This window comes from Callithrix jacchus, chromosome 2, assembly GCF_049354715.1.
Source record: "Callithrix jacchus isolate 240 chromosome 2, calJac240_pri, whole genome shotgun sequence".
NCBI lineage: Eukaryota > Metazoa > Chordata > Mammalia > Primates > Cebidae > Callithrix > Callithrix jacchus.
Window position 1 is genome coordinate 68,082,762 of NC_133503.1, and position 20,077 is coordinate 68,102,838.

General features: G+C 47.4%; 1 protein-coding gene and 1 non-coding gene across 5 annotated transcripts in view; both read left to right on the top strand.

Moving 5' to 3' along the window:
* The window catches only part of HRH2 (histamine receptor H2), a 58,702-nt gene that overhangs the window by 32,660 nt on the left and 5,965 nt on the right, over positions 1-20,077 (top strand). For 2 of the 4 annotated variants that reach the window (XR_004739513.3, XR_013531992.1), the window contains exon 3: positions 1,531-1,668. The exons of the other annotated variants lie outside the window; for them this stretch is intronic. The gene's annotated coding sequence lies outside the window, so the exon portion shown is untranslated. The remainder of the gene's footprint in view (positions 1-1,530; positions 1,669-20,077) is intronic. 4 annotated transcript variants of the gene reach the window in all.
* On the top strand, positions 18,656-18,760 carry LOC118151858 (U6 spliceosomal RNA). The gene has a single exon (XR_004740263.1). It is a non-coding gene; the product is annotated as a U6 spliceosomal RNA (small nuclear RNA).

Genomic DNA, 20,077 nt, shown 5'->3' on the forward strand with positions numbered 1-20,077 from the left:
CAGACAGCGAGCTTCAGAGTCAGGACTGGAATCTGGAGTTCCTACCAACCTGTGTGCACAGCATCACCACAGCATGTCCTGGTTTGGGCAGAGGTCAGGGGCACAGGGGAAGGAGCAAGTCCAATCTCAGAAGCTGAGCCTGCAACATTCGCAGGCATGAAAGAGCCAGGTGTCTGATACACACACTTCTCAAGAGCTGTTGCCCAGAAGAGAAGTTTCCTTAAGGGCTTGAACATGTTCACCCCTTCGATTGCCCCAGCTTGTTAACTTAGACACTCAGTTTACTGAAATATTCTCTTTAGCACACAGTTTCAGTGTTCCTGCCTGGCCTCTGCGAGTGCCCTTCACTCCAGCCTCTTGCTTCCAAGGTCATGTCACCTTCTCCTCTGCTGTAGACAGCTCTCCCGCTCTACCTCCTTCTTAGAAAGACACTCGCAATTGCACTGAGACCTGCCTGGGTAACCCATGCTATTCTCCCCATCTCAAATTCCATAACGCCCATGGCAGCTCATCCCACAATCAGGGGCCCTGGCTGGCCCTGCTACTTAGGAACCTGCTGGCTTCCCTGTGTCTGCTTCTCCTCCCCTCTGCCTTCTGAAGCTGCTGCCCCATCTCACAGCTGCTGAAGGTGCTCTCCTGGGGTGCTAGAGGGTGGGTCTGCCCGGTGCGAGTCATGGCCCCACCACTTACTGGTTGGATGGACTTGGGCAAGTCACTCTCCAGTCTGAGCTGCAGCTTCCTTATCTGTAAAATGCTGGTAATCATCAGACTTACTAGGAAAAGTCAGAAGAGGCGTAAAGAGTGAATACGCATAGCGTAATTCCTGGCACGTAACAGGTACCTCAGCAAATGAGAATTTTCATTCTTCACCATCCACCTCGTTTTCTTATTCCTGTCTGTCTGCCTGCCTTTGTCTTTCTTTCCATTTTATTGTAACAGTTTTATCAAGCTACATTGGACATATTATAGAATTCACCTGTGTAAAAGGACAATTCAGTGGTTTCTTGAATATTCATAGAGTTGTGCATTTACAACCACAATCCATTTTAGAATATTTCATCACCCCCAAAAGAAAACCTGCGCCTGTGAGGTGACCACCCAACCCCACCCTGGCTTCCTGCGTTCCATTCCCTGCACCTTCGCATTGAGGTGGCTTTTGGCCTCTCTGGATCTGCCTGTGTGACATTTCATGAAAGAGGTGCTCTTCTGTGCCTCTTTATTTTTTGCCTGTTCTTCCTTTGTCTTTTTCTTCCATCCTTTTTGGTGTTTTTTTCCCTCCCCTCTGTTTCTTCTTTTCTGCCCTTTCTTCCATCCAAGGGCCTATTTTTCCTTCCCCAGGTGTTTGGCCATTAGGGCAGCTCGTGGCCACTGCATGCCCTGGGTGGAGAGCTCCAGGCATGAGGCTGTGTTGTGGGCCACCGGGCCCCAAATCCCTGCCCACCCAGCTGCTCAGGGCCTGCAGTTCTGCAGTGGCCATGCAGAGCAACACGCCAGCACAGACTTAATCCTCTTCCTCTTCTGTCTCTTCAGAGAGTTTGGGGAGTGAGAGCCCCTCCCACTCCTGGAGAGGAAGTCAGGGGAAGGAGAGCAGAAAGAGGAGGTGGGAAGCCCTTTACAGCCTCAAAAGTCAAGGAGAATAAATCGTGGCCCCCCAGGAGTCATTGAAAGGTAGAGAACCTTCCTGCATGGGTCTGGGGATGGTGACTAGAAGTCAGATGGAGGCTCTGACTTCTATCTGTGAGCCCCTCCTTCCCCTCCCCTGCCCTGCCCTGCCCTTGCCCTGGTCTACACCTCCTGGCTCCTTCTGAAGGTGCTGTCTTCCCAGAGACTGTGATGGGGCAGGGAGGGACACTATGCCTTCAGGGCCACTGCTAGTACATTTGTACCCTTAAGAAGGAGCACAGTGGATAGGCAGGGTGCTGTAATCCCAGCACTTTGGGAGGCCAAGGCAGGTGGATCACCTAGGGTCAGGAGTTCGAGACCAGTTTGGCCAACATGGTGAAACCCCATCTCTACTAAAAATCTGAAAATTAGCTGAGCATGGTGGCGCATGCCTGTAATCCAGCTACTCAGGAGGCTGAACTTGGGAGGTGGAGGTTGCAGTGAACCAAGATTGTGCCAATGCACTCCAGCCTGAGTGACAGAGCAAGATTCCATCTCAAAAAAAGAAAAAAAGGAGCACCACAAGGTGAACAAGTGAGGAAAAGGCCCTTCCTCCAGGGGACCTGGCCCCAGGGCACAGCCTGGCAAGCAGAAGGAGGGCTGATTGCAGGCCCTTGCCCCCTTCACCTGATGCCTTTGTGAAGAGAACGGCCTGCACAACTGTATGGGGGCTGCAGACCTTCCAGACTCCTCAGGAGATAGCCCAGCAGAAGGCAGGGGTCAGAAAGCTTTTCCTGCAAAGGGCCAGAGAGTAAATATTTGAGGCTGTGCAGCCCCTACAATCCCTGTTGCAGTGCCACAGCTCTGCCCTTGTAGAGCGAAAGCAGCCACAGACCATACATAAACGGGTAGAGAGGGCTGTGTTCTCATGAAGCTGTATTTATGAACACAGAAATTTGAGCTGCATATCATTTTCACAAGGTCACGAAATGTGATTCCATTATTTTTCAACCATCTCAACAAAAACAGGTGGTGGGCTCAATTTGCCTGTGGGTTATCGTTTGCCAACCCTGGTGTGGGGTAAGAAATGCCATTTCCAGCTCCTGGCTCTGTGACCTTGGGCAGGTGGCATGCCCTTTCTCAGCCTCAGGTTGCTCATCTGCAAAATGGGGATAAAAATGCCTCCCTGAGAGAATTAGGATGAGATTTAGCACCGATTTATGCAAAGCGCCTGGCACAGAGCAAATGCTTAGTAAGTGGCAGCCTTTATTATTATTTTGTCCCCATGGCCCATTTGCCAAGGAGCAGCTGAATAGTTCAGGGCAGGCTTTGCGGATTTCTGTCTCAGCTGTGCTACTGAATTGTTCCAGGGGGTCCTGACCCTAAGCCTGCTGCTCCCCCCATCTGAAAACAGGAGACTTGGATCAGTGTCCGGGGACCATTCCAACACCAACTATATATAAATACTTAACAAGGGAGAGAGCATGCCAACCCCCCAACTGTGTTGTGTCAAGAATCTTCTGGCAAGGGTGGTTAGGAACGTGTTTTTCATACTAATGAGTCACTCAAAGTGTGGAAGCAAATTCAGTAAAGCGTGTCCTTGTCACGACTTGAGTTGCCGGTTCGGGAGCCAGGGGCAGGTGAGTGTGCAGGCTGGGCACAGGGTGGGACTGTAGAGAGAGCCCCAGGCAGAAGGAACAGGAGACCAGACCAGGCTTTCTCATTCCCCTGCCACAGATTGGCTGTGTGAGCTTGGAGAGATTGCATCCCTCTCTGAGTCCCAATTTTCCCATCTGTAAAAGAGAGCTAAGAATTCTGGCGGCTGTCCCCATCCCTGAAGAAGCAGCAGTGAGTCACAGAGCTCCCTTGTTTTGGGGTGTTCATTGCATTCACAATGTGGCAGAGCACTGAGGGGTGCGGAAGGGGTGTGCCTGCATTGCAGGGTGTGCACAGCCCTGAAGGCTCCCCTGGGGTAGAGGACCACTCCCTCCCTACCCTGCCTGGAGATAGAAGTCGAGGCAGTCCCAACTGCCAAAAACCGGCAGTTGGTTCCTTCGTAGCCATCAGTGTCGTCTGTTTCTCCTGTCTCTGACCCATGTAGAAAGCGGCAGAAGGTAGTGAGGGCCTGGAAAGGATCTCTCAGACACCAAATACAGGAGGAAGGAATTCATTTCAGCTGGGAGCAAGGTGGCATAGGTGCCTAACAGCCAAGCCCGTCTAACAAAGGAAGGTTCAGCCTTTATATAGGCTTATACTTTAGATGTTACACGTGGAAGAATCTTAGCTTCATAGTTTTAGGACTCACATGTGAAAAGGTTTTAGTTTACAGTTTCAGGAATTATATATGAAAGGGTTCTGGTTTACAGTTTTAGGACTCACATGTGAAAAGGTTTCTGGGTTGATCTTGTTTTAAGTAAAAATAGTGCCTTCTGGAGAGTTTCCCCAAGACCAAGCCTGTTGTTTTCAGGAAAGAGCAGAGCAAGGAGGCGCCAGCTGGCCTACTCTCTCTTCTATTGAGATGCACAGTGAATGACAGAGGGAGAGGGAATCCCAAATGCCTGGGTCTCCCTCCTCATCCCCCACTTTGAGACCCTCACCATTTCATAATATTAGTGAGAGGTCTCACTTCCCAGATTTTCTGAAGAAACTGATAATGTTTCATATAATATACTTGTGATGTTATTTTTGGCTAACTACAGCCGTGATGAATCCCCTAATCATCTGAAGGAACAGGGGGAGTAGACAAGGGAGCAACAAACAAACACCTATTATTATTAAACACTTGTGATGAGGGTTTTGAATCCTCCCAAGGATGAGAACCAACCTCCAAATAAGGACGCAAGGGTTAAATCCGTGCCACACCTGTACAGGCACGTGTGCCAGTTTGGTCATGTGTCGCACAATACCTTCCACTGCTTGTGCAGACAGCCGTTGGTTAAATTGAATTTTCCACAGACTCCTCCTTCGGCTGCTAGCAAATAGTCTAGGACCAGCCGGTTCTGGTAAATTGCATTTCTCATTTGTGTATTTTGTTGTTGTTGTTGTTGTTGGGCTAAAAGGGACAGAGCTTTGCCCGTTTCAGTAGTATTTCCAAAACAGCCTGCAACCTGATGATCCGGTTGAGCATGTAAATAGGGGTCTGGGATCCCCATGAGCTATCCTCTGCCCATGTGGTTGGCCCATAATACTTAATAGTTTTCTCTGGTGGCCACTTATCTGTCCATTCTCCTGTCTTGAGGTTTCTCTCTAGTAGAGTAGACTGAATACATTAACAGCCCACCTGTGTTAACAGATAACAGGAAGGAAGAGGGCCTAATGATGCCTGTGACACAGCTGCCTGTCCATCTCATGGATTACACACCTCATATTGAGTGTCATCATATAAACAGGTTTCCTTCTGTGTCCATGTACATTTATAAGAACTGCAGGACAAAAGAATGGCAGTAACTTTTACGCCCTACCTGGTGTACATACTGAGGGCATTCTTTAAAATTAGTTAATGTCCCTACTGTACAAGTCCAAATATGAAGAAGAACAAGTCCCATGATGAATTTCCTCACGCTTCGGCCGTGCGTGGACCAGCCAGCTTCTGGGGTGTGTCTGGAGCAAGGCTTGTTGTGCTTTTTAAGGTGATTCTGCAGTCCTTGCCTTGGTTCGAGTCTCAGCTGTTGCTGGTTTTTACATGGCTGTGGTGGATTCAGGCTGGGATTCCCTCTACCTTCATAGCTGTGGGATTGGTCAGGATCAGGTCTGAGGTCCTTTCCATTGTGGCTTTAGAGGGACTGTACTCCTGTCCTTTATCCACACATGATTACCTAGTGAGAAAGGGTGGACTGGGGGAGAAAAAGGCTTACAGGACATTTGTTATTTACTCAGGTTGAAGTATCCTAAGTCATTCTACCTAGGGCTAGTAACTAGCATCCTAATTCAATCTCTCCCCACTCCGGAGGAGTTTCTAGGAGTGCCCAGAGTAGGGGAGGGGGCCTATGGTATAAGACTTCATAGGGGAATATCCTGTTTTTCCTAAAGGGGGTGCCTCTAATTTTGAATAATACCAAGGGAAGTGCCTGCACCCACTTTAATCTTGTTTCCTGACACACTTTCCCTAAGCTGTTTTTGGTGGTTCAATTTATTTTTCTACTTTTCCGGAACTCTGAGGTCGGTAGGCAGTATGCAAGCAGTTTCCAGGTGATACCCAAGGCCGTTGCTGTTTTCTGGACTAAATCCTCCACAAATGCTGGTTCGTTGTCTGATCTGATGCGCAGTGACAGTCCTAACCTAGGGATAAGATCTCGAAGCAGCACACGGATTACTTCATTGGCATTTTCAGTCCTACTCACAGTATGTGCACACCAGGACCAATAAATACTTATGTCCCCCACACTTGGACATTTCAGTAAAGTCTACCTGGAGATCTTTAAACAGAGCTGCTCCATAAGCTTGAATGCCAGGGAGAATAGTTGGGACCCTGCCTCACGTTGTGTTGCCGACATGTAATGAATGCATCACTGTGCCACAGTTTTGGTCAAGGCTGATAAGTGTAAGATGTAAAAGTACCGACCCAGCATCTTTTCAAGTGACTCTTGACCTAAAGGAGTGGTCTCATGTATGGCTTGTACAACCATTGCACATAGCGGGCCCTGGTATTTGGCAGGCTTACCAGTGAGGTCTTTTGGTATTCATTAGAGTCACCGCTATGTGGGGTGCTTTGATATTTAAATTCTTCCTAGAGTTGAGGCTAGAATCTTTGATTGCCATTTTTCTTCTTCCCCCTTTTTTTTTTTTTTTTTTTTTTGACAGCATGAAAATGCTGTGTTAAAATCGGCTAACCCTAAAGCCAGGGCCAACAGAAGTTTCACTTTTAGCTTCTGCCACATTCGAGGGGTGTCTTGTCTTCTCCCCTCCCCCCTTTGTCACGGTGTGTAAGGGTTTGGCCAGTACTGCAAAGTTTGGAAATCCACAATTTACAAAACCCACCGCTCCCAGGAGCTCCCTCACCTGCTTTTCCGTCTCAGTTTCTGTCACTTTGCAAGCGGCTTGCTTCCTCTCTGCTTCTAGGCTGCATTCCCTCTTCCAGATGGCGAGCCTCAGATATTGCATTTGCTTTTTGGCAAATCAGGGCTTTCCTTTTAGACACTTTATACCCACAGTCCTCCAGGTGCCGAAGTAAGGCATTTGTTTGCACACCCGACTGCCCTGGGGTGTCCCAATAGAAGGTTATCAGCATATGGAGGCAGCATGCAAGCAAGAAGCTTCTGGGGGATGGTCACAGGCTGATGCCTCCCCATCGATGATGAGAGAGAGTTTCTGAGCCCCTGGGAAGCTGGGTTCAGGTGCATTGAGTGGTGACACCTGCTTCTGGGTTTCTCCCATTGAAATGCAAATACTTTTTGACCCTCCAAGGCCAGTCCAATGCTAAGGAGGTATTCTTTAAGTCCAATTAAGTGAACCAACTATCTGCTGCTGGCAATAATCCCAACTGCGTGTATAAGTTGGGTGCAAAGCCACGCAAGCCCTGCACTGGCCTGGGAGATAGTATCAGTCCTCTGCTTCTGGCTAGGAAGCCTCCACCCTCCTTCCCAAAGGACAGTGAGAGCCTGGATGACCCCCGACTCAGGCAGTTTTAGCTGCAGGTAGTCTCCTTTGTTGAATGGGATAGTGGCCCTCGATTTGCACAACAGGTTTTGCTGGAGAAGGCGGGCAGGGGCAATTCATAAAGTACAAGAAAGTCTGTTCTCTTAACACCTTAATCGATTTAACAACACTGGCCTTGTTCCTTTCGATGGGGGGTTACAGGGCTATCGTCCAGACCATGGGCTCTTTGGGGGCATGTCCAGCCCCCCTCTCTTTTAGTCCAGTGGCCCTTCCATTAGATTGAACAGAGCCCCTTCACGCTCATTTGGATCCTCCTGCTTAGGATCCTCCTGTTCCTCAGTTGACTGTGGACATTTTTTTCTTCCAGCGTCCTATTTCTCAACAGAATGCAGTGATCGCATTGCAGGCCCAGGCGGGTAGACTGTGGGGGTTTCCAGGAACTCTGTTTTTCCATACTCTTGGGGGTTCTGGTAATCTGCAGGAGCATGCTCCTCCAGCCAATCAGAAGCGGCTTGGAGTATTCGCCACCTGTCGTCTGTGTCAAAAAGATGCATAAGCAGCTGATGGCAATCAGCCCAAATAGGGTTATGAGTCTGAATAATAGTTTGCCGTAGATCAATGAGAGCTTGGGGTTTCTCAGTATAAGACGAGTTGTTAATTTTCCAATTGATAAGATCAGCCGAGGTGAACGCAGGTACATGAAAACACGCCTTTCTACCATGTGGCCATCCTGAGGGGTTCCACTCCCGTGTACCTCTGCTCTCTCAAAGGCATCTGCACCCCGGCCTTGGGTCACAGACAGGCTGCCAGAGGGGGAGTTCCCTCTGGGAAGTGGGCAGCAATGGGCGGAGTTTTTTACATTCTCTTATGTCTGCTCTGGAGGATTTTAGGGGTGTGCAGCTCTGGTGGGAATGCCGAGGCCTCTGGCCCAGGGGCAGGCGTCCTTGAGGAGGAGGAGGCATTATCGACAAAAACTCTTCTGCCACTGGGTCGACCAAAACCTTGGGAGTTGTCTCTGCCAGGACCTTGAGATTCCGCATTTCTGGGCTGCGAGGGGGATGGTGGTTTCTAGCAGTCTGTCCCTTGGCTACTAAAACAGTTGCTACCTGCTCTGTTAGCCACTTCGGAGGGTTTAACACTAACTGCAACCACGACTCTATGTATGGAAATTGATGGAGGTGTTCTAGCTCGCCATATAGAACCTCATGCCTTACTTTGGAGACAAGGGGCCTGTCTAGGGTCCCCTCTGGGGGCCAACCTATCCTAAGTGCTGGCCAATCTTCCCTACATAAAATCCTTAATTTCTCTGGTGTCAGTTACTTCATAATTCCCACTAAATCCCTTCTTGAAATTTTTTAGCATGGTTTCTAAAGGGGTGGACTGGCTATGGAAATGACCTATATTAACACTTCAAAGAAACAATTCCCACAGTTAGGAGAGTGCTAGTTTACTCGCAGTTCCCGCCTAGCAAGACCCAGCCCGGAGCACTCTCCGATTTACATTCACTTCAATCCTTTTGCAATTGCCCAGAGGCTTCTTCACCCAAGCCTTCTGTGGTTGTCTCTAATTCTTACAAATTGCTTGACGCATGAGGCCCTTCCTAATGGGCCTGATACCTTTTATGACTGATGAGTCTGGTCGGACACATCTACACACACAGACACACATCCAATTGCTCTCCTTCCAATTCAAAACCATAAGCAAAAGCTTCCAAGGTTACAGAGAGCTACCTTCCAACATACCAATCTGGCACCCGTGGGTGATCAGGCCACGCCTCCACCCAAAATGGGGTGGGCTACATTCCCGGGTTCAATCTTACCAAATTCAGTGTTCAGACTTCCCCAAATATTCGTTCCTCCTCGGTGTTCAGCCACTGGGTGGATCGGCACTGCAGGGCCTCCTTGCTCCGCTCTGGCTAGGCTTTTCCACCAGGCAAATACCTGCCCAGGAGCGCTCTCAGGATGCATCACCCCAGTGAGCAGGAGTCCCCCTGCAGGGATGCTCCACAGGGCTAGGCAGACCACCTAAGAGACGTTCCTGCCGGCTGCTATCCGAGACTCGCTTCCCGGCCAATGCACCAAAATGTAGCAGGAGCGGCCACGGGAAAGGATCTCTCGGACACTGAATACAGGAGGAAGGAATTCATTTCAGCTGGGAGCAAGGTGGCATAGGTGCCTAACAGCCAAGCTCATCTAACAAAGGAAGGTTCAGCCTTTATATAGGCTTATACTTTAGATGTTACATGTGGAAGAATCTTAGCTTCATAGTTTTAGGACTCACATGTGAAAAGGTTTCTGGGTTGATCTTGTTTAGTGCCTTCTGGAGAGTTTCCCCAAGGCCTAGCCTGCTGTTTTCAGGAAAGAGCGGAGCAAGGAGGCACCAGCTGGCCTACTCTCTCTTCTATTGAGATGCACAGTGAATAACAGAGGAAGAGGGAATCCCAAATGCCGGGTCTCCCTCCTCAACGGGACGTCACAGGTCCATGGAGGACACTCAGTTCCTCCTCATGTGAGGACTGATCACATACCTTTGTCACCCAGGGACAGACTGTTATGGTAAGTGGCAGGGCTGTCCCCAATGCCCAAAGGATTCAGGGAACTTCTCCTTCTCATGCTGAATCTGGAGACACAGGGTTTTAAAACTTGCTGTGAAAATGGAAGAGAAAATGGAAAGTCACAGAGAACCCCATGTCTGTTGCCATCCTTCCTAATCCCTGGAGTCACAGCCCTGCACTCTCTTCCCATCTTGGTCCAGGTGCAGACATGGCCTTACTATCATGGTGGTAAGAGGATGCACACACTCTTGTTCTGCCCCACTTTTGTTCCACCTGCTATTTGTTCCTGAGCGGGCTGCACGTCTCTCCTTTTGTGGCTGCTGAGTTTCCTGCTGTCTCACTGATTCACTAGTCCCTTACCAGCACTCTTGCAAGCTGGGAAGCCATCGATGACATGGCAGCAGTCTGTTGCCAGAGCTCTGAAGGCTGACCTTCCCAGTTTGCCGGCTGGCTGACCAGGGAAAGTTACTTCCTCTCTCTAGAATTCTGTGTCTTCTTCATCTGACAAGTGGGGCTGATCATTCCAGCACCTTCCTCCCAGGGCTGGGGAAAGGACCAATTGAGTGAGTGTACTTGCCCCAGGATTAGAGCTTGGTGTGCCCAAGTGTAAGATACTTTGTCTTATTCTGCTCTGGGACCTCATAGGCCACCACTTCACAGATGCTGGAGAAACTTAAATTTTCCGTATCAGAGAGCGCAGCCACTTCCAGTAGCAAACATGGTGGCTTTGGAAGCAGTAAACATGCAGTCTGCACAGGCTTCTCTCCCGTCCCCCCCAGTGTAAGTCTCTGGAGCCTGTCTGGCCCTAGTGGCATTCTCTGGGCCACTCCAGACCTGTCTTGTCAGCTGCTCTATCCATAGTAGCTGCGTGGACATAGTCGGCCAGCTTGTGGCCTCTGCCTGGCACTGTCCAAAGCCAGCTATATCCCCTGGCAGGCCTTGGCCTCTGCTGTGGGCCCCCACCCCTAGGACACCCTAGCAGGCAGCCCCCAAGGCTCAGCCATGTGCTGAGGCTCACTGTAGGCTCTGGGAGATTTTAACCATCTCCTGTAGCCCCTGTGCAGGAGAGGTGGCATGTGTCTATAGTCCCAGCTACTTGAGAGACTGAGGCGGGAGAACTGCTTAAACCCGGGAAGAACCCGGGAAGCAAAGACAAAGCAAGACTCCATCTCAAAAAAGAAAAAAGAGGAAACCTAATGCACATTGACTCTCCACCACCATTTCTGTTTTTTACTTAAGAAATGGTCTCTGCCCTCACCTGCCATTGCTGCCTGAGTGGCGGGGCCAGTGCTGGTGACAGAGACAAGCCAGGGCCAGGAGCCACACAGCCTCTCTGCATTGCAAAGCCTAGCCCAGCCTGCCCCATCTGACAAGCATCTCACACTGCCCAGCACGTTGACCCTCTCCCAAAAACTACCTGGCAATGGTGACTACTAACCCTCACTGCCCTGGTAACCGTTGAGGCTGGTAGAGTCAGACTTCAGGGAGCCGGCTGACCGTGGGCACACCAATTAACCCTTCCAAGCCTCAGTTTTTTCACCTCTCAAAGGAGACGTCACCAGTACCTGTTTCATAAAGTTGTCACAGGGATTAAAGGAGCGAATAATACAGAGGCTGGAGAACAGCGTCCAGCACATAGTGAGCCCAGGGGTTACCAGCTTTCGCGAGAGTGGCTGTAAGAAGACCCTTCCGTATTGTTCCATCTGGCTCTTGTCTCTTCCTCACCCTATGGTAAACATCTTCATGCCGGGAACACTTGGTTTCTTTCAGATTATTTCCCTAGAAACTGAATTTCTGGAAACAATTACTGGCTAAAGGGGAAGGGTATTTGAAGGCTTTTGCTACACTTGGTCTCACTGTTTTCTGTGGGGGCTTCCCTGCTGCCAGCCACATCTGAAGGTATCATTTCCTTGAAGCCACATCAGCAAGAGTGCTGCAAGGTGGCAGACGTGCTGGAAGTGCTGCAAGGTGGCAGACGAAGGCAGAGGGTATGACCACAAGAAGGGGCCAACAGCATTTAGGGATGGGCGAGTGGGCAGGGAAGAGTGGAGAGTGACCACCATTCTGGAGCAGTGTGGGCCAACACTGGGCCCCCCTCTGAGCTCTGCCTTGTGCATTATATGGCGGGGAGCTCACCACTTTGCCATGGGGCTGACCTGGACTCCCTAAAGCTCCTCCACTCATTCACTGTGAGTCCCAGGGCAAGGGACCGAAGTTCTCTGGGCTGACACTCCCTCGTCTCTTAGAGATCAGAACAGGATAAATATCTGTCATATTGATCCTGTGGATGTTGTGAAAGTTAAGTGACAGCATGGATGTTGAGGGCCTGATCCCTGTGCACTCTTGTGGTTTTATTACCAGCAACCCTAGGTCAGCAGCAGGAAATGGATAGCTGGGAGTGGTGGAGGGGCTCGGCAGAAAGGAGGCCTCCCATGCCATCACTTCTTCAACGGGACATGCTGGAATGCACCCAGCGCTGCCTACTGGCTGTGTGACCCCCGGCAAATCTTCTAACCTCTCTGCCTTAACTTCCTCTTCTATAAGATGCAGAGAATCACATCTGCCCCATGGGGTTGGGGTGAGAAGGAACTGAGTTAAGACATAGAAAATGCTAGAGCCAGGCGGCAGTGCAGCAGGAGCCTAGTGGACGGTGGCCTCGCGTGGTTGCTCTGATGGCTCAGCACAGGCTTTGCACCTAGCAGAGGTGGCAGAAGCCCAGGCCCACTACTCACCAGCTGTGTGACCTTAGTCAGGGCATTCAACCCCAGGAAAGACCAGTCTCCTCTTCTGTAAAGTCCCCCACTGGCATGACTGCTGACGGGGGCAGGCGGGGGGTCCCAGGCTGAGCACACAGTACATCCTCAAAGACAGTGCTAAGTCACGCGTTTTGCCTAAAGTTTTACTTTTAAGGAGGATGCACATGAAAATGGCCCAGACCCACTCCCCTGCAACCTTGTCTCTCCCAGTGGTGAGTGAATATGCCTTGTCAGAAAGGCAAGCCCGATTTCCCTGCTGGGGATATTCACTGCCCCATACAGTCATAGAATTTGCAGAAGGGCCATCCAGGTCACAGGCTGAGTCCAGTCCTTGTTCAATTCCTGACACTCCCCTGCTCCACAGCCTTCAGTGACTCCCCACTGCCTGCCAGATCATACACAAATTTCTCAATCAAGACCTTCATGCTCTGGCTGCAGCATCCCTTTCTGCGCTTCTCATCTTCTTCAGCCCCATGCTTCTTCCTCTTCAGCTGAGATAGGCCATTCCCTGTTCTCAGAGCATACCTGACAGCTCAGGCTGCCCTTTGCCTGAAGAGCCTTACCCACCTCCCCAAACACCCCTCATGGCAACAGATGCAATAAATGCCCTACCTGCTCCATGGAGCCTCCCGTGAACTCTTTGGCCAGAAATGGCTTCTGTGCCACACAATCTTGCTGGTGCATATCCACTCATACTCAGAGGCAACACAACCATGCACACTCAGGCACTGGAGTGCACACACACTCTTGAGTGCAAGCAGACCTGCCCCCGTGTGTAGTTCACACCTATGCATACATTGGCACACCCCCCACAGACTTGCTTACAGGCTCATGTCTGTGCACATTTGCAGTTTTGTTTTTACACTGCAGCAATGAACCCAAATGTTTTACCACCCTTGAGATCAGCAGCCCTGCCCAGATCATCTCCGTGTCCCTCGTATTATCCCTCTGTACCGTTTTGCCAAATCCATTTAGCCCTCCCCATGGGAAGCCACATGCCACAGCAGGAGAGAAGTGTGCTTTGAAGTCAGCTAGCCCTGGGTTCAAATGTGAGCGTTGTTACTGTGTGACCTGGGGCAGCTCTTACCTACCTGGAGCCTTGGGCTCATGGGCTGTTAAATGCACACACCTGCTCTCACTTTATCATGCCATTGAGACAGTTAAATAGAAAAAAGATGCAAAACACCTAGCTCAGGCCCCAGAAAATGAGCAGTCAGTAAATGCTACTTCTTGACATTTATTCATTCACCAGCAAATTCAGGGCTCTTGCTAGAGTCACAGCCAATCCCTCCCTCTCCCAGCCTCTGGGTCAGGTCTCAGGCTGTAGCTCATGAGTGCTCAGGAAAATGTGTCCTGGGAGCTCCGTCATCAAAATTCCTTTTATGAGCCTGAAGCTCCCAGACCCTCACTTTTCCTTTGTCATGGAAAAAATTAAAAAGGGGTTAATGCCTTGTGACTGTCAACTGTTGATCTCAAGTAAGTCCCCTTATTTGGTGCAAAAGCGAACCCAGGATGTTTGCAAAGCTCTTGCTGAGAGTCTGCCTGGCCTGCTCAGCAGCCTGCTCACGCCACCTGTTAATGCAAGAGGAAGTGAGCCCTGCCTTGCAGGGACATCCCTGCCATTTACACCGCCCCTCAGTCTCCACTCCTTCAAAGCAGATCCTGCCGGCAGGCAAACCCTCTGTGCTTACTGTCCAGAAACCCAGGAGAAGGCCATGAGAAAAGAATTCCTCATGGAATACAGCGCAGTGGCTCACGGCTGTAATCCCAGCACTTTGGGAGGCCGAGGAGGGTGGATCACGAGGTCAGGAGATCGAGACCATCCTGGCTAACATGGTAAAACCCCATCTCTACTAAAAATACAAAAAAATAGCTGGATATGGTGGTGCATACCTGTAGTACCAGCTACTCGGGAGGCTGAAGCAGGAGAATTGCTTGAACCCAGGAGGCAGAGGTTGCAGTGAGCTGAGATCGCACAACTGCACTCCAGCCTGGGCGACAGAGCAAGAGTCTGTCTCGAAAAAAAAAAAAAAAGAAAGAATTCCTTTCATGAGCAGAGGACCGAAGTGTCGTCATTTGGGCATAGTGGGTAATATTGGTTTGTGGCAGAAAACAAGGGGGTATGAAGAGAACACTGTAATTGGTCTCTAGATGACTTTGTGTCCTGAAATTTCCACCACAGGTATTTTAAAACAACTAAAAATTAGGTGTGGCCTAGAGAAAAGGATGACCCCTGATTTTAGCAAAAGCCTAAGGCAATGAGAAATACGCCTAGTGAGGTAGGTTGTGGCTGGCCCCAATGGCAGGAGCCATCCCTTTCTCCTCCTCGACCTCCTCCACTTCTATTTCCTCTTAAAGGAGAGATGTCCTGGTGACAGTTCCCAGGAAGTAGGTGAAACTGACCCTCTCAGTCTGGTTTCTCATGTGTTGTTCAGTACAGGATCAGCCCAGAGCCTCAACACACAATCCCTCTGCTGTCAGTTTTTAGGGAACCTCAGGGACAAAGCATTTACAAAGGAGAAAGAAGAGAAGGAGGATTCCTTGAAGTTTCAAAACATTCCACTTCTCCCATCTTATCTCATGCCTCTGACAGCCTCTTCTTCAGGATCACCCCTGTTGTACAGATGTGGAGAGGGACTGAGGAACGGAGAGAGATGGAGTTGTTTAAGACCAGCAGCAGGGCATGAGGAAGGCTCAGACTGCACAAGGGGCTTCGAGTTCCAAATCTCACACCTTCTGCCATTCACTCCTAGCACAAAGTTGCTGCTCAGACACTTGCTGAAGCGGTGAACGTCCCTCACTGCCTCCCCACAGGATTCCTGCTCACAAGGCTCTTGCAGCCTGGCGATGAGAAGGTAGATGCTGAAATAAAGCCAGAAAGCGGGAACCGGCTACCGGAGACAGCCAGGGGAAGCCCAACTGCTTCTGGCCATCTGTGAATTAGGGAAGTCACAAGACAGAAGAATTACTCTCCAAATTGAGATTTATCAGGATTTTCATTCATTCATTAACACACATGAACACCTATTATAAACTTGGACAAAGTAAATTATATAAGACCCAATGCCTGCCTCTATGCACTCCTGTTTAGTCTGGAAAACAAGACAAGTAAGCTGACACCTAACCCAGGAATGTAAGTGCCTTGGCAAAGGGGCTACAGGAGACAGGAGGGAACCACTAATCCTGGGAGACCTCAGAGACAGCTGCCCAGAGGAGATGATACGCAACAGAGTGTTGAAGCAGGAGAAATTGATCAGCAAAGAAGAAAATACAGGAATTTTAAGCAGTGAGAAATACAAAATCTGTCCAAAGGCACAGATGCAAGAAATAGCAGAGTTCTGTCTGATCATTTGTATGATAAGCAGTGGAGGGAAATGGACAGGGGCACTGGCATTCATCATCTGTTGTCCTCACATTAGCCCTGTGAGGTCACTATTATTAACTCATTTCACAGATGAGTAAACCGAAGCTCAGAGTGGGGCTGAGCAAAGCTACCCATGCAGAGTAGCTCCCCTCGTGGCTGAACTTATTATAACACCCTCCATGTAAAAACACGAGATTCAGATTCAAATGGCACTTATTTAAGAATATGATTACTCTGAACTCTCTTAACTGCAAGTAGCAGAAACCCAGTTAAAAGAGGATGGGGTTTGGGAGACAGGTAACTGACGCACAGAACTGGAGAGACTAAGAATAACTTCAAGCATGGCTGGATCCAAAGGCTCAAATGTCCTCAGAAATTTGTCTTTCTCTAGCTTTCTACTTGGCTTTCCCGTGTTGACTTCATCTTCAGCCAGAGTCTTCCCATAGAGCCACCAGCAGATCCAAGCTTCTATCTTAACATCTTTGCAGACCCAGTGGAAAAGTATGTCCCTTTCCTACAGAAAACTCCAACCTTTAGTTTCATTGGCTGGATTGGGTCATATGTCAACCCCTGAATCAACTGTCATGTACCCAACCCTGAAGCCAGGGCGAAGGGAAATAGGTCAACGCCACCTAATCTACAAGGACAAAAAGTGGGGAAGTTCAAATCCCTAAGAAGAGTCAAGGTGCTGTTAGCATGAGAAGGGAAATCAAGGATGGAAATGTGAAATGAGGTGTTTATCAGAAGCACTTACTGTACGGCAGATACGTGTTATATACACCTATAACCCCATTAACATCCGCTAGCTTCCAGTGTTCTGGCTCAGGGCAAAGATGGGCCATGGAACCATGAAGGGGGTTGAAGAAGATTAAACCTGCTACAATCTCTGCAAGTGGTAGGTTAGTGCAAAATTAATCGTGGTTTTTGCCATTAAAAGTAATATATACTAGAGTCTACACAGCATGGGAATCCCAGATTGGTGTCTCATTCCAGCTTATGCATGGCACAGGGGGCAAGCCAAGTAAGAGAGAGAGGGGCTTCTGCCACTGGGCTTTTTAAAGCTAAATATGCATGTCAAAATGCCTCGGATACTCACTTAAAAAAACACAGAAGGTAGACATTCCGCATGGTATAGAGGAAAGAGAATGAGAAAAAGAAATCAACTTAGAATGAGAAAAAAATGGAGAAAATGTAAAGCATAAAAACAGATGGAAGAAATGAATGAAAAAAACTAGTAATTACAGTAAATATAAATGGAATAAATTGACCAATTAAAAAAATACAAAGATTGTCAGGCTTGGTTTTTTAAATCCAAACAAATGTTTTTACAAGGGCTTTAAATGTAAAGAACAAGATTTTTGAAAGCATAGGAAGGAAAAAATGATATACCAGCAAATGCTAACTGAAAGACATCTCAGTAGCTATGTTAATATCAGACAAAGTGAACATTAAGCAAAAAATATACCATCTTTAAAGATAAATATGGTCACCATATTTTGATAAACAATCCAGTTCACCAGAAAGATAAATTCTAAATTTGTATGTGCCAAATAACCCCACTTAAAAAATATGTAAAGTTTACAGAATTACAAAGAGAAATTGACAAATAATCATTACAGCAGAAAAGTATAATATACCTCTATCAAAATGTAAAGACTAAGAATATAAAAAATCAGTAATTAATATTTGGAAAACACAAAATGCTTAGAACACCATCTCTATAGAGAGTACCTATTCCTTTCAAGTATATATGGAACATTTAAAAAGCTGACCATGTATTAGGCTAAGAAACATGTGTCAGCATATTTCAAGGCACTGAATATGTTTCACACAGAACAATTCTCTGACTACTACAAAATTAAACAATAACAAAACTCTTACATAGTTGTAAATATGTTTTTTGTTTGTTTGTTTTGATACGGAGTTTCGCTCTTGTTACCCAGGCTGGAGTGCAATGGCACAATCTCGGCTCACCGCAACCTCTGCCTCCTGGGTTCAGGCAATTCTCCTGCCTCAGCCTCCTGAGTAGCTGGGATTACAGGCACGCGCCACCATGCCCAGCTAATTTTTTGTATTTTTAGTAGAGACAGGGTTTCACCATGTTGACCAGGATGGTCTCGATCTCTTGACCTCGTGATCCACCCACCTGAGCCTCCCAAAGTGCTGGGATTACAGGCGTGAGCCACCATGCCCGGTCCGTAAACATGTTTTTTAATAGTTCATGGGATAAAGAAAAAAATAATTATGGATATTACAAAACAATTTAAAGTACACAACACTGAAAATACTGCACATCAAAGCTTGTAGGATACCACTAAAACTCTACTGAAAAGGAAATATATAGCCTTCATGGCTGGTATTTTTAAAAGCAAATTTGAAATTTAATGATTTAAACAGCCAATTTAGGAAGCTAAAAAGAACAACAAAATAAACTCAAAGATAACTAAAGGGAGGACACAGTAGAGACAAAGGAAGAAATTAATGAAACAGAAGACACTTTTAATAAGGAGAAGAGCAACAAAACCAAATGTTAGTGCTTTGGAAAGTTCTGGCAAAACTTTCTAAGATAACAGAATAAACAACATAAGACGATAGATAATAAAGGGGGGATATTAATATAGATGTTGCAGAGTTCAAGAAAGAACATTCCCATCAATTTTATGCCCCAAACAAGAAAAAAACTAAGGTGAAGTGAATAAACAAACAGAACTGGCCAAAACTGACTTGGGAAGAAATAGAAAACCCGAAGGGCCCTATAACCATTAAAAATAAATAAAATGACAGGCTCACTTTGGCAGCACATATACTAAAATTGGAGCCATACTGAGAAGATTAGCATGGCTCCTGTGCTAGTATGACATGCAAATTCATGAGAATTCCATATTTTAAAAATAAATATGTAATATGAATAAAACCCCCGTAGTATTTGGTTTTGCAAATGAGTTCTACCAGACACTCAAAGAACAGAGATCACTGTGCAGTCCTGTACAAACTCTCTCAGAGGAGAGAAAAAGAGAGAAATTGGCCAGGCACGGTGGCTCGCACCTGTAATCCCAGCACTTTGGGAAGCCAAGGTGGGCTGATCACAAGGTCAGGAGATCGAGACCATCCTGGCCAACGTGGTGAAACCCTGTCTCTACTAAAAATACAAAAAGTAGCTGGGCATGGTGGCGTGTGCTTGTAATCCCAGCTACTCAGGAGGCTGAGGCAGGAGAATTGCTTGAACCCAGGAGGTGGAGGTTGCAGTGAGCCAAGATTGCGCCACTGCACTCCAGCCTGGCACCTGTCGACAGAGTGAGACTCTGTCTCAAAAAAAAATAGAGAGAAATTATCCTATTCATTTTATGAATAGAAGAATAATGTAGATTCAAAAATAAGTATGAAAAAGGAAATTACAAGGTAATCAGAAACATGAACATAGTTACAAAAATTTCAAAGTATTAGGAAACATAATCCTGCAATATTTTTTAAAGAAAAACATAATTCCTCATGACCAAGTTAGATTTATACAGAAATAGCTTGCTTTCATATTAGAAATGTTACTAATGTAATTCAGCTCATCAACAAATTAAGGAAGAAAAAAATCTTTGTAAATATTGTATTATATCATGAAAAAACATTACGGCAGGGCATGGTGGCTCATGCCTGTAATCCCAGCTCTTTGGGAGGCTGAGGTGGGCAGATCATCAGGTCAAGATATTGAGACTATCCTGGCCAACAAGGTGAAACCCCATCTCTACTGAAAATACAAAAATTAGCTGGACATCGTGTGGGTGCCTTTAGTCCCAGCTACTCAGGAGGCTGAGGGAGGAAAATTGCTTGAACCCGGGAGGCAGAGGTTGCAGTGAGCTGAGATTGTGCCACTGCACTCCAGCCTGGCAACTAAGTGAGATTCCGTCTCAAAAAAAAAAAAGAGTAAGTTTAAGCATTTATTCATGATTTGAAACACAAAACAAACAAAATCTCTAAACCACTTCTAAAATAGGGAGCAGGGCTGGCCATCACACTCCTATTCAACAGATTACCAGCAATCAGTCCAGTAGACAAGAAAATAAATTTTAAAAAAACAAGGGGCGAAAAAACAAAATTATTATTCACAGCTAATAACTATCCTCTATACAGAAACCAAAAAGTATCTACAAATTGTTGTCATGAATAAGAAAATTGAGCAGCATTGCCAGGCATAAAATCAACATACATTGTCAG